The sequence below is a fragment of the Lethenteron reissneri genome, chromosome 37 (genome assembly GCF_015708825.2).
Source record: "Lethenteron reissneri isolate LAM-NWPU_2019-01 chromosome 37, ASM1570882v1, whole genome shotgun sequence".
NCBI classification, from domain to species: domain Eukaryota; kingdom Metazoa; phylum Chordata; class Hyperoartia; order Petromyzontiformes; family Petromyzontidae; genus Lethenteron; species Lethenteron reissneri.
The window spans coordinates 5,665,988-5,679,048 of NC_083815.1; the positions used below are offsets into that span (position 1 = coordinate 5,665,988).

Below are 13,061 nucleotides of genomic sequence, written 5' to 3' on the forward strand. Positions count from 1 at the left end.
TGAATACGATTTAAATATCAGCTGGTATTTGATACACCACTATTTTTGTTTCATCAGCCTGGGGGTGGGGGGGGGGGGGGCTTGAGCTGTTTGGGGCCCTCAGCTTCTGCTCGGCTTGCTGGTGCCACGCGGTCGCCCCTGATTTACGGTTTGTGTAAACTTATCAGCCCAGGCAGCGCCTTCAGTTTTGTCTCATTATTGTGGCCCTCGACACAGTTGTCACCCATTAGCTGCAATGGATGTATGATTGATGGGGTGCAATCCCGCCCGTTCCTTCCCTTTGCATTGTCCAAATACGCACTGTTCTGCACAATTCCTATCTCTTTTGTGACTCGCAGATGGCAGTGATGCGGTGGTCACAAAGACATAAATGTTCCCCGTTAAAATGCGTTTGCTCACTTCCAGGTCAGGTTATGCCCACTTCAATTATTAACGTTGGTTCTCGAGTATTAAGCAATGATATTGTGCAAAGTTACTTTCAAGATGCCTCTGACCAAATGTCCCAGAATGCATCTGATCCGTTTCAGGCCTCAGTATCTAAATACGGTTGAGCCTCAATAGTGCTTGGATGGACGACCACCACCATGTAGATGGAACAGGTGCAGTCGGCATTAACCACGCCGAAGAGGGATGTGCTGGTTGATACACTGTCCAGCGTGGTGAAGTATGGTCAATTGACTGTCATGGCCTACACAGCATGCACCGTGTAGACATTCAGACCAATGAGAGGAAGCCAAACTGTGAAGACGAGCGATAAAAGTGAGAAACAATGCAAACGAGGTGGTACAAAAACATTCGTGATCACGTTTCTTTTTATTGGGTTAGATTGCGTATGAATGAAAATGTGTCATAAACCCACCTCCACCCGACACAATAAATTAGTAAAGTTTGTCAAAGTGTACAAAACTTGCCAATGAATTACTACCTCAGCACGCCAGTGTGGGCTTATGTCATGTTTACATTCAGGCGATCTAACTCAACACACGTGGTCATGATTGCTTATTGGTCGAGAAAGCCTATGTGTTTCATTGATTAAAAATGTAACAATACATCTTCAAGAATAATTAAGATCTTGAATCAAATAATAACCCCTAATCATGACAATTTCATGCAAACTCCCTGCAGTGGTGAATCGTTGCATACCTAATTGGTAGCAAGCCCTGGTGACGAAAGAGGTATTACAACAGTTCCACACTGCCCACTAGGGATTATTTGTCTGTCGTGCATAGCCCCTCCCAAACATGTAGTACGCTCCCGGATTGGTTGAAGTGCGTCACGTGACCGCGAGCTTTCTGTCGAGCACGAATGCGCTGTCCAACCAAGTTCCTACCTGCCCACTCCGAGGGAACGTGTTTTTGGGGTACGTTAGTGGCTGAGCACGATGCAAGAGAGGTGCCAGATAATACTCTGAGCCCCACGTTTGTAGTAATTTAATAAGATTGTAAAACATCAGTAAAACAGTCAAATGTGTAAACAATTGAAAAAAATTCGTTATTAAAGTAAAACTACAATTAATAACCATTTACAAACTTCGGCCAGGAAAGTCACAAAAAAATTGCACACGAACGACGCATTCACGCGAGCACCCGATGCTCCGTTTTGAAGTTTGAAAATGAAACATCTTCGAATTGTATAAAGTTTTGAATTAGATCATTTTAATTCTTAATTAAAGCTTATATCATTTTACATCTGGAAGACTTAATCGAAAAGGACATTTCATGTGAATTTTCTCTCGTCGTTAAGTAGATGGCCTTGCTGGGGGTTCGGTTCGATGCGAACTTTCACCTGTTCGGGATTGCGGGATCGAGATAAGGCGATGTAGAGCTGCTGGCCGTGCGAGAAGACCGCCGTCTGCAGATGGATTCCAACGTAATCGGACGTCTGTCCCTGCACCTCCGTCGTGCATGCAGGGGGCGCGTAGGTTTGCAGCGCCCCCTGCATGAAAACAACGGAAAGTGCAGCATTCATCACAGATAAAGTTGTGCGCTTATATAAGAGTATGATAATAATTTTTTGCGTTTTGTCACTCCACTGCTGGATGGAGTGCTTACCCACACCCTTTCAATCATGGGGATTTTTTTGACCATACTTCACTACGTTGGATAATTCAGGTTGGTGAATCCAGTGGCATAAATGCCAGAGCTTAGTATAAGACAACCAATGTTTGTCGGTTGCTGCACTGCCCTCATATATCAGATTGTCACTGATGTTAGCCACCAAATTGAACTCAACTCCGCTAGGTTTGTAATACAATGCACTAACCACTGCACCACAGCTCGATCCTTACAATACAGCAGTGAAATGTAAGAGAATTGTAACCGATTGCGTGGTACATAATCGGATAGCTTAGGCCATATGTGTCTCGCAAACTTTACCTGGAATTTTATACCAAAAATAAATGCACATCTGCGGCATTGAGTTATTGCAACGACGATATTTAAGAGACAGAAGAAAAATGTTGAACGTTGTTTAAATCTTTCCTGTTGGCAGCCAATGTTTCCCAATGGACTGCGAATGGCATCCCAAGCAATGTGATTGCCGCTGCTTCAAATTCGCTGCAAGCTCACCACTAGGAGTGAGCTTGCAATCGGTCGTAGCCAAAAATGCGTATCCTGGCACAATGACCATTTTATACCCTGCAGAGAAGAGCACATGTACATCTTGGGTTTTCATTATAAGTTGTTGTTGTTTTTGTCACTGGAGTGATTGCAGAAGAGAAAGGTGTAACGGAATTATCTTGCGAGTAATGTCTCAGCCCAAGAGCACGTACCAGTGTGGTGAAGTATACTCCAGGGGAAAAAAAAACCTTCCTTGACCAACGTGGCATGGGGAGGAATTTATCAAGCAGTGGGTTGCCAAAGGGTTGTAAATAATGATGAGACTCATGATTATAATGAACCATGCTTAGACGCCAAAACAATAAACTAAAAACGATCCATATTCATTTTGTTGAGTTGTTTTATCTTTGCTTAAGGGTGACTGCTTTTGTACATTTTCTGACTGAGTTTTCATCGTGTAATTTGAGAACAGTGTATATTTATTCAGGCTATAAGACTCCTCGCCTAATTGGGCTATCTTATTAAAATTACTCAATGTTTCTAAAAGCCAATATGGTGCATTGTTGTGGGGTTCTTTATTGTAATGTATTTAATGATAACAAAGTGCTACCTTTATAGTCAATTTAGTAACAAAACTAACAAGCAAATGTCCTTCGGAGAAGAATATTGATTTACATTTGGCATGGTTTCCTTCTGTCAATCAACATTATAGCCATGCCTTGCAGGTTGAGCTCCCATTACCTGAGTTGGGATATACAAGGTACAGCGTGATATATGTAGCAAATTATATGCCACTGTGTGAAGGATTTTTACATTTTATTTTAGTTGAGTGTACGTGGTTATTTATCATTCATCTATGTACGTGTTATTTATAATATGATGTAATTAGATTCTGTAAAGTGACTTATACAATTTAAATTTCAAAAATATCTGATTATAACGCACAGGCCTTAGTTAGTCCACTGCTGGATGTAGGCCTTATCATGCCATGTCGTTCACAGGGCTCTGTTTGGCCATAATTCACCACGTAAATTCGTGCGGGTGAGTGACTATGGGCAGGATTCAAATCTGGTTCAGTTATCACCCACCGCTGATCTTAGCCATTGGCTGGGAATCAAACTCAGCTTGCTCGATTCAAACTGTATTGATGATGACAATAATAATATTAATACGCAATAGCATGAAGTGATAATAATTCACAATGCAAGGAATCGACCAGCTGGCATTTAAAGTTCTCAAATAGAAATATAAATAATCCAACTGTGGCACACATACTCATAACAAGTGAAGTGAAACCCAACTAAATTACTGGGGCGCTATATCTTTGTTGATTTTTCATTCCTGCTTGCTACTACTGATGCTGTATTAAACCCATTATTCGCTGATACTTGCATTGTCGGCCGTTCACAAACACAAATAACAACCACAACTCAACTCGTGCGCCAATAACGCTGTGGACTTAAAAGTATAGAATAGGCAACGTTTAGGGCAATGGCGCTTCTTCGTAGCAACGCTTCTTCGCAGCACCTTCACGTGCCTGACTGCCGCCCCTTGACTACCCCCTCTGTCTTGCCAATGCAATGCCTCAATATTTCTCCGCCCCCACAGCTCTCCGTCGCCACACCAGCTCCGGCCAGGCCTATCCCAACCCCTCCTTGAAGACTCCGCCACCACTTTTAATAACCCAATTCTTCATCTCAAAACCACTATCATCTTTGTTATTAGACCTCCTTTGCCAGTACCAGAATATAATAATAGGGGTTTTCCCCTATTTTCTGGCAACAAAACTGAAACCTTTTTACGAGGAATAGTGTCTGCATTAACCACAATACTTGTGGTCAAAATGCAAAAAAACACACTCTGATTTGTTTTTGTTTTTTGCATTTTTTTGTTTGCCAGAAAAAAGGGGAAAACCCTACTCCTACTATCATCATCTTTGTTGTACAATGTAATAATTGTTGTAAAGCGCATAGGAAAAGGCGCTATATGCATGTAGATAATATACGAATATAAGATTAAATGAAAAAGGACGATTGTTTGAAACGTTTTTAGGCCACAGTGTTATTGACGAATGAGTTGAGTTTGTTATTGTTATTGTTTAGAACTATATAGCACTATCTAAATATACGCGTCAAATAAGCTTAAATATGTTTTTAAAGCTATGATCTCTACACGATATAAAAGGCACATAAAAAATGAAGCATATCATACATGTGCCATTACGATAACAATTAGAAAACAAAAACACATATCTCACGATTTATTGCAAATAATATGCTGAAGCGTAATAGAACAATGGCTTCATAAATCCGGTTTATGTGCTGCGAGCACAAGAATTGAACCATGACTTTTAATATGAGAACGGCTGGGGTGGGTGGGATTTTTAGATTTTTTTTTGGACTGGAGGAGGATGAGGAGAGGGTGGATGGGGGGTTCTGTGAATAATATATTGGGTCACTCCGCCAATGTAATTTATGCAAATTATAAGAAATGAAAAAAACGGGGCTGTTGCACGAGCACGTGTGCCGCCACGCGTGGTATGCACGGGACAGACACATCACAAGCGAGGATGCGCTGCTGCTGCTACTATCCGATTGCGCTCATCACACGTGTGCTGGTGTGGGAGGGGGGGGGGGCTTTTAGTGAAGGAGCGGGGGGGGGGGGGGTCGTGCCACTGCGAAGCTAATCAGCATGATTTGTTACCGCTTGTTCGCTGTAATATACATCGCGGTGTGTCATGTCCCCAGCAGTTATGTTTGTGGCGGGTGATGAATGAGCATTGAAACTGCGCTGCCGCGGCGAGAGGCAAGGGCCCTTTCTCTGCATTGGCGAGCGCAAGGGCAGCTTTGATTGGTGCTTCGCATTGGAGGGCATCAAACTCGCATCGTGGCAGAGAGCGCGTTTTTTTGGTGGTCGAAAATTAAATTACTGATTTTTTTTAATAAATACAAAAAGCCGTCACCTCCCTATTCCTCTCGCTCCCACCCTCCACACCGCAACTTCCTCCAACATTCGTCTGCCCACATGAAGTCAAATGTGTTTTTTGTGGTTTTCGTGGTTTATAAAATAAGTGTCGTTAAAACGAGCTGTCAGAGGCTGTGGTGGGTTGTTGTATTTCGAGGTTGTTGGGGCGTGATGTCCATTTCGGTCCACGTTTCGGAAACTACTTCACGAACTTTTGCTCATCCTTGATAAGCTCCCGATAATATATAGCGAAACGTCGGACATCGTGCTGAATAACACGTGGTACAGCGTTGGATAGCTGCATGGCACAACTGCAAAAACGTGTGCAGTCAAATATTTGTTTGAGTCCATCAGCCTATGGGCTTTCCAAACCAACATTTATTTAAATAATCAAATTCTGCACCATTTATAGCCTTTACACATTTTTTCATACACGACTCTTGCTGTTAACTCAATTGAACCAAGTCTCCGATATGCACGGATTTAGATTATTTTATAAGCAATGTGGGTTAAGGCTGGCCTTGGGAAACAGTGCTGGTTCATTTGTCATACATCTATAGTATGTGCAGATATAAAAATGCTCCATCACTAAGCTTAGCTACATTTTGCACATAGCATGATTAACACTTCACAAAGAGAGTCTCTCTCTCTCTCTCTTCATGCTGACGCGTACACACCCCAATAACACACACTCGTACATCTGCAAATACATAACTATTGAGATTGCTTGTAATACTAAAAGTGTGGCATTTTTATGAGGAGAAAACAAGTATATATTATATTCTTTTATTTTATTTTTTATTAATTTTGATGTTTTACCTACGTGACTTTACCGAAAAAACCTAAGAATATGAATCCTTGCAGTCACGAAAGCTTCAAATCTAGAATCAAGTATATATTGTTTTTTTTTATGCAGGTGTTAATTACAATATTGTATCTGGTCTTGGAGTGTATTTTCGCAACAAGGAATGCGTAATTTAAATACTTAGAATTGTCACCAGAGTGTACGCAATGAACCGGTGGTTCATATGATGTGCTGCTTGGGACGATTGTTTCATGCTCCAACCATCAGCTCCAATAAAAGCAACAGAATGCACGAGTCTTTTCTCTCACTCATGCGGGTAGAATCATTAATCGCCGCCGCATTGTGTCAATAATCTTCATGAGCTGGTAATTTCAATGTTAATGGATCTCCGGGAGGGCTTTAGAGATTTCAGCCAGCCAAAAAAAACACGTGGAGAAAACGCAGTGACCGCAGCCCGTTAAATTGGGTGACATTATGGCAGGCAGATAATTAATCGTGAGGGATCGGGCAAGCCAGGGACGCCGATGTGCAAGATTTTCTTAATCACGTCTCACGGCCCGACGTTCGCTCCTTCCCCCATCTCTGTGACGGCGTTCCCCAGTGAATGGGGTCCGGTAGGGAGGGCGGGAGGGGGTGGGCAGACGGCGAGGTTGGAGGCGCGCTTGCGATGGTGCGGATGGAAGGGGGTTGGGAGAGGGGGTTGCTGGTGCTGTGCGAGGGATGGAAGGAACACGCGGCGGGGAGGCAGGGAAGCGAGTGTTGATGTGTTAGGGAGGAGGGGAGGATGGAGGAGGAGTGCTTGCACGTGTGGGAAGGAGGCAAGCTCGTGTTCATGTTCCGGGGAAGGAGCGGTGGGAGGGAGGGAGCAGCAGTGGTGGTGGTGGGGGGGGTGCTGATTGAAAGGAGGGAGCGGTGCTGGTGCTGATGGGGAGGGAGAGAGGGAGGGGAGCGGTGGATCTGGGGAGGAGGAGGAGGATGAGAGGCAGGGGTGGCTCTGCGCCCGGCCCAATGGAAGGACGCGGCGTTCGTGAACGACGTGCGCGCGTTTGGGGGGTGGATGTGGATGTGGTGGTGGGGGGTAGCTGCGAGACCGCTTCCATGCGCTCCGGCGGGGAGAGGCGGTAAACACGGCAGAGTCTCACAGCCCTCTCTGCTGCCCCGTGCAGCAGCAGCAGCAGCCGGAGCAGAGCCCGCGAGCGCTCCGCTCTGCGCGTCGCTTGCGAAGGGGCAGGGGGAGGGTGGATGAAGACGGACCAGCGAGCAGGCGTGGCGAATCTGACCGCCAGAGCCAAGTGGCGCTAACCCAGTCGGCGGCTGCTCCGTTGAGAAGAGGGCAGATTATCAGTCGTCATCCCGGGCAGAGACGGATGATGGTGATGATGCTACGTGCTCCCCGCTAGGTAAGTCGTTATTGACGAAGCAACTTTAATGCAAGACGTAATGGAAATAAAAATGCATGGCAGGAGCTGCTGCTGCTGCTGCTTCATCATAACCGTCAGTAAGTGTTTATAGTGCAATTATGATGGACATCACAATTGCAGGTTCTTTCTGTACAGCGTCACAAAACGTAGATGGGTAACGTTAAAAATTAAATTAGCCGTGTCAGTGAGATGTAAGTTTTTTTATTTGTATATACAGATGTGATTTCATTTAGTTTTCATTTTTATTCTATTTTTTACCTACGTGACTTTACCGAAAAAAACACGAAAACTTCAAATCTAGAAATATACAGATGTGCTATATATTTGGACTTTAAATCTCTACACTGTATATATTACACGTGCGTTTGTAGTAATGTATTTAAATTTGGGGTTGTACTGCTCTTAACTGCTCGCAATGGATGAGCACATATGTTTCGGCAATTGTATAGTCTATTGAATTTTCTCTCGCCGTACGTAGCCAACCGTGCCAATCGTAGGTGTATAGCAATCTTTACAAATTCAAATGTTTCAATGACTAAAGAAAAACATTCTAAAGACTACAGAAAAAAAACCGTGGAGTGCTGAACGTCATAACATCACGAACCCGTTGAATACTTCATCCTGGGACAATTGATTGATTGGACAAACGAATCTTTTTTTGTGTGTTCGCACTACACAATTATTACTTTAACGTTCTGCGAAACTATTATATAATTGCAACAACAACGACAACAACGGTAAGACAAAATAAGGAACCCCGAGTAGCACATCTCGTGCCGTGTCGCTGTGTTTCTGCCAGTGAGCACGAGAGCCGGACTCTGTTGCGATGCTGTTACATGTGGAAAGGGCCGTGCTGTTGTTGCTGCTGTTGCTGCTGCTGTTGTTGCTGTTGTTGTTGTTGCCGCTGTTGTTGCTGCTGTTGCTGCTGCTGTTGTTGTTGCTGTTGTTTCTGCTGTTGCTGCTGCTGTTGTTGCTGCTGTTGTTGCTGCTGTTGTTGTTGTTGCTGTTGTTGTCGCTGTTGCTGCTGCTGTTGTTGCTGCTGTTGCTACTGCTGTTGTTGCTGCTGTTGCTGTTGCTGCTGTTGCTGTTGTTGCTGCTGCTGTTGCTGCTGCTGCTGTTGTTGTTGCTGTTGTTGTTGCTGTTGCTGCTGTTGTGGTTGCTGTTGCTGCTGCTGTTGTTGCTGCTGCTGATGTTGTTGTTGCTGCTGCTGTTGTTGCCGCTGTTGTTGTTGCTACTGCTGCTGTTGTTGTTGTTGCTGCTGCTGTTGCTGCTGTTGTTGCCGCTGTTGCTGCCGCTGTTGCTGCTGCTGTTGCTGCTGTCGTTGTTGCTGCTGCTGTTGCTGATGCTGATGCTTGTCCTCATCAGAGACGTGTCTGTCAGCCCAACGGAATTTAAATGAGTGGATGCATAGAAAGCAGTGCGCGTGGCTCGACTCTCGGAGCCGGGCATATTTAACATCAACGAAGCAGCAAGCGTGGTCCGCCGACTGCCTCTTCTATAATAGAGGGTTTTTTGGGTTAGATCGCGTAAATATATAAATGTGTCGTTAAAACCCGCCACCATCCGACACAGCCAACTAGTAACGGTTGTCACGTAAACAGAACGTGGCCAATTCGTCATTAGTACTGCACACTGGTTGTGTGTTGGAGAGACAAGCCACAACATTTACCATCTGAGTACGACGTTTCGCCGGTGATTACAACTAGCTTCATCAGGCGACAGCTAGATTTGTGGAGAAGTCCACCTGTTTCGTTCCTGAGAGAGAGGCGTAGATGTTAATGACCACGCTTCTTGCGCTCTTCCAGCCAACCTCCGGGAGGGGAGTGTGGAGGTTGTCACGTTACTACCATGTGTGGCGGCGTTGGTTTGCGCTGATCAGTCGGAGTTGTGTCTGCAATTCACTCGTTACGGGCAGAGAAAGCCGGGCCACTTCAAGTTCAAGTTCATTTATTAGGTATAGCCCTGTGAGCCATTCGGCTCTTGAATCGGGTGCAACCGCAACAAACAAAAAACAAAAACATGAACAAAAAACATCTTAAAGTGAATATGTGACTAAGTGCAAACAGAAAATCCAAGAAAAGACAGCAAAATATTGCAGAAAAAACACCGTACACCAACGCTGTGTGCAAAAATCCCAGTGGGATGCAAGTCAAACAACAACAACCACAAGAACACTTAGATTAAGGCCATCAGTCTAACTCTGTACTACAACAAACAAACATGGCTAAACCAATACACTTTTCGAAATCACCAAAATAAAGCCATGAAAGCAATGAAAAAGCAATCATAGGAACTGTGACGGGATTTTCACAATAAATGGCATAAACAGCAGGGCAGGTGCAGGCAAGGAGTCACCCCATGGGCGAGGGGCTTAGCAGGTGGCACTGGTTGTCACTCGCTGTGTTGGTGGCCCAGCCCTTGACTGTGTGTGACGTGCGGTCTGTAAGAGATGCCCCTGGGTTACTTGTTATCACTGCGTGCACTTCTGGTAGCAGCCACGGCCATCGGTGGTGAATCTTACGACCTAGCCCAGTACCGAGTGCAGGGAATCTTATTAGTGGCTGGGAACACCGCAGGGTATTTTCTGACTTTGTGTGTGTGTGTATTTGAAAATATACGGAAGAAAAAAAAAGTTTTTCCACCACTCTAAATATTTCAAGTTATCGTCTCGCATCGTTCCGTGAGTGAGAACACTTCACGTCCCATCGCGGCTCAGCGTTAAAAGAGAAAGCCAGGCGGAAAGAGGCGATGGGGAGTGATGAACAGACAGAACAGGAACATGACATCATTCACAGGATAACAAAAAGGACAGGCTTTACATGTGAAAAGTTTAAACTCATTGAGCTGTTATAACTATTAAACTATTGCTGCATACTGCGCTGGCTAAGAGCAGAGGAGAAAATTCTCCTCTAGTTTGTTACCACTGTGTCCTCCTTTGCAGACTGAAACGTCAATATGCCTTTGCGCATTTGAGGGACGCTGGTAAAAGCAACAGTCATGAGCTCCCCCAAGGCCACGCATAGATGTGCTACCGATTTTGCTATATTGTGTTTAATAGACATACATCAATATCGTTACAATACTGAATCCCTTTATAAATACATATTTATAAATTGTTCTTTTACTCTGCTTGAATATATGCCATCGGTATGTAGTGGCAGTACGGCATTATGTGCTAGCTGTCACTGTTCTGGATGTTCTGTTAATAATATGTTTATTTTTAAAGCATTCGAGTTAAATTATGTGCAGGCAACATTTTTTTTTGAAATAATCAAATGTTCCCCCAGCTCTTATTTGTGTATTCCCTAAGCTGTGATCCGTTATATTATATCGCCACCAAAATGGCTTGACGTGATTGCTCCATTGCATTGTGAATAGGCTGGGATGGGACAGCCACATACGCAAATGTGCCACGCTACTCAGAGTACGAATGTTAATGAACCACGATGCATTCGGGTCAAATTCACTAAAACCCAAATGCCCCTTCTACCAGACAAATGCTATCGTGTAGTCATGCCAAAGGCTACACACAAATCCTCCTGTAAATTGCTCACGAAATGGCTCCTCCTTGTTTGTAATGTCACAGCCTGTGTTTTATCTGCGAGTTAAAATAACGAGATCCGTGTTCCTGAAGACGGCGCTCATCATCACCATCATGAACCAGTATCAATCCACTGCTGGATGAAGGCCACCCCAAGCAATGGCCCAAAACCCTCACGATCCTACGACGCAATGATCCGCGAAGCACCAGCTCGCGAGCCGATCCTCACGACCCACTCTCTCCCCGGTGGCCACCTCCTCGGATGCGTTTCATCCTCCGGCTGTACAATTTGATGAACAATTCACGCGGAATATTATATTTCTTTGTCAGTGGGCAAACGTACAAAATCAGCAGGGGATCAAATACTTTTTTCCCTCACTGTACTCTACCTGGTCCTGACTCAACCACCCACCTACCTACCTGGTCCTGACTCACCCAACTACTCTACCTGGTCCTGACTCACCCACCTACCTACCGGGTCCTGATTCACCCACCTACTCTACCTGGTCCTGACTCACCCACCTACTCTAGCTGGTCCCGACTCACCCACCTACCTACCTTGTCCGGATTCACCCACCTACTCTACCTGGTCCTGACTCACCCACCTACTTACTGGTCCTGACTCACCCACCTACCTACCTGGTCCTGACTCACCCAACTACTCTACCTGGTCCTGACTCACCCACCTACCTACCTGGTCCTGATTCACCCACCTACTTACTGGTCCTGACTCACCCACCTACCTACCTGGTCCTGACTCACCCACCTACTTACTGGTCCTGACTCACTCACCTACCTACCTGGTCCTGACTCACCCAACTACTCTACCTGGTCCTGACTCACCCACCTACCTACCTGGTCCTGATTCACCCACCTACTTACTGGTCCTGACTCACCCACCTACCTACCTGGTCCTGACTCACCCAACTACATACCTGGTCCTGACTCACCCAACTACTCTACCTGGTCCTGACTCACCCACCTACCTACCGGGTCCTGATTCACCCACCTACTTATTGGTCCTGACTCACCCACCTACCTACCTGGTCCTGACTCACCCAACTACTCTACCTGGTCCTGACTCACCCACCTACCTACCTGGTCCTGACTCACCCACCTACCTACCTGGTCCTGACCCACCCACCTACCTACCTGGTCCTGACTCACCCACCTACCTACCTGGTTCTGACTCACCCACCTACTCTACCTGGTCCTGACTCACCCACCTACCTACCTACCTGATCCTGACTCACCCACCTACCTACCTGGTCCTGATTCACCCACCTACCTACCTGATCCTGACTCACCCACCTACCTACCTGGTCCTGACTCACCCAACTACTCTACCTGTTTCCTGACTCACCCACCTACCTACCTACCTGGTCCTGACTCACCCAACTACTCTACCAGGTCCTGACTCACCCACCTACTCTACCTGGTCCTGACTCACCCACCTACTTACTGGTCTTGACTCACCCACCTACTCTACCTGGTCCTGACTCACCCACCTACTCTACCTGGTCCTGACTCACCCACCTACTTACTGGTCCTGACTCACCCACTTACCTACCTGGTCCTGACTCACCCAACTACTCTACCTGGTCCTGATTCACCCACCTACTCTACCTGGTCCTGACTCACCCACCTACTTACTGGTCCTGACTCACCCACCTACCTACCTACCTGGTCCTGACTCACCCAACTACTCTACCTGGTCCTGACTCACCCACCTACCCTCTTCTCTCCCCCACCAGCCCTTTGGAATTTGGTTG

The 13,061-nt window shown here is 45.7% G+C and overlaps 1 protein-coding gene across 2 annotated transcripts in view; it reads left to right on the forward strand.

The window, feature by feature from the left end:
* The first annotated feature begins 7,398 nt into the window (after nt 1–7,398).
* LOC133351433 (alpha-1,3-mannosyl-glycoprotein 4-beta-N-acetylglucosaminyltransferase C-like) overlaps nt 7,399–13,061 on the forward strand; it is a 59,667-nt gene continuing 54,004 nt past the window's right edge. For both annotated transcript variants that reach the window (XM_061566638.1, XM_061566640.1), the window contains exon 1: nt 7,399–7,727. The gene's annotated coding sequence lies outside the window, so the exon portion shown is untranslated. The remainder of the gene's footprint in view (nt 7,728–13,061) is intronic.